Source organism: Pseudomyrmex gracilis, unplaced genomic scaffold, assembly GCF_002006095.1.
Source record: "Pseudomyrmex gracilis isolate BER0280 unplaced genomic scaffold, ASM200609v1 scaffold_270, whole genome shotgun sequence".
Classification (NCBI taxonomy): domain Eukaryota; kingdom Metazoa; phylum Arthropoda; class Insecta; order Hymenoptera; family Formicidae; genus Pseudomyrmex; species Pseudomyrmex gracilis.
Genome location: NW_018020854.1, coordinates 147468 through 149592, shown reverse-complemented (window position 1 = coordinate 149592; position 2125 = coordinate 147468).

The window sequence follows — 2125 nt, the reverse complement described above, 5'->3', positions numbered from 1 at the left end:
CATGACTAATATCTCCGTCTCTCTTCCTCACTCTCTTTTCTTCCTCTTCTTCTCCCTCCTTCCCCCCTTTTTGTTTCTCCCTTTCCGTTCTTCTCTCCCCTCTCCCTGCCCCGCGGAATCCAATCGCCTCTGTTCTCGCTTCCCTGCTTCTTCTTCCTCCTCTCCTCCCCTCGTTCTCTCTCCCCCTCTTAGAAACGCTGTCAGAGCTCGTTATCTAGGCCAACATATGCAGGTATTATTCACACGACGCGGAGTATTTCTAAAACAAACTCGAATCCGGAGCGATAAATAAACAGGCACCGTATTTAATGTTATCGTTGGAAGATCTCATAAAACATCCTCCGTCACGAGCACGACAAGAAGAAGATATTTTCTTTCGTCTTTTTTTTTTTTTTTTTTTTTGCTTCGCGACCCCCTTTCCCTTCTCGTTCTTTTTTCCTCGCTCCTGTGCTCCGTAGAAGCTTCACGAGCTGAGATTTACCAGTGCCATCTTAGTACTTTCTTCTCTCTCTCTCTCGTCTTTTTTGTTCTATCAATATTCCTCAGTTTCGCAATTATTTCTTCTCAGACTCGGCTCGATTCAATTTCCGTTGTTTTCCGTGTATAATCATTCCAACGGACTGTGTACGAACGACTTTCGAAACTGGTTGTGATTTATGTAAAACGTATGCGAACGAAATGTAACTCTTTTAGATTCGATTTTGTTGTGTATTGCTTATTGAAACATCTACGTTACGAAATATCTTTGTATAAAACAGTTATTTTTAGAAAATATATTTGCATATTAATGCTTGCGATATATACTTGCTGTTGTTGTTATTATTATATTGCTCTGATTTCTTATATATACGAAACGCACGATAGCGATCACAATTTGATCGGTGGCAAGTTTCTCCGATTATACGGATTAATAATAAATCAACATTTGTGTGCTGTATAATCCCGTCGACTTTCTACGTGGACGAAAATTTAAATAAAATACATTCGCGTTAAAAAGAACTATACTAGTGTAAACGGGCCGTGCCTTACAAGTAACGCACGCGCGATGCGTTTGCTCTTGTACTTTGAAACTCAATGACTGTGTTTACACACTCCTCGAACACATGTTGCCTTAATCGACATAAGCGATCGTGTTACCCTGGCAGGATAGTTAACCGAAGACTTTTCACGTACGGCCACGGCACGCCACGCGCGAGATAAATATTTCCGCTAAGTAACAATTAGTAACATTTGCGTGCATTTAAAAGACGTTATTTTATACGCTTTTGCTTATAATTTTCGTGCACTTGGCGCTTGAAATATTTTTGTTACCGCGCTCGTCTATTTTGATAAGAACAAAAAAAGATCTTTGTAAAAAGGATACGATAAATCCAAAATTAGAAACCACAAGCAAATATGAAGTACAACAGTAGCATTATGGTTACAATTTCCTACTCAACAATGTAGCTGTTGTAACATGTGTTATATTGCACCTACATTGTCGAGTGAGAAATTATAACATTGCTGTAATGTTACTATTACTTGGTGTGTTTACCGGGGATTATCATTTAAAATAATGTATAATGTGTGTGTGTGTGCGCGCGCGCGTGTTCGATACATATCTTCTACTGCTGCAGCAGCGGCAATACTTTTAGTTGCGCTATTGAAGCAGAATATATTCGCGTAGTATAGATATACATCCGCGACTCTTTTCATGTTCTGCACATTCAATTATCGCAACTCTGTTGAGTTGGGACCCCGCGTTACGTCGCGAAATTACAACGTTAATAAACGGGGCATTTAGTCCGTAGATGGAAAACGCAGCTATTCAAAGAGGACTACAAACGGTCTGTCTCACTCTTCCGAGATACTCGCCCCTTCCGTAACTATGTATCTCCCTTCCTTCGGAATCAAGCCACCTCTAGCTAGGTAGAGATATCTCTCTATTCCCATCTTTCTCTATCCTCTCGGTATGTCCCCTCTCTTCATCCTTTCTATTGCTCTTGTGGTCCTGCTTATAGAATTCTTTTTCCCTCTCTGCCCCTTTGCGCCCCATCGCTCCCTTCCACCGACGAGCCCTCTTCCCCTATCACGACGCTCCCAAGCCCCACCATCGTCCTCTGCAGCGAACCGATATACTACCCGA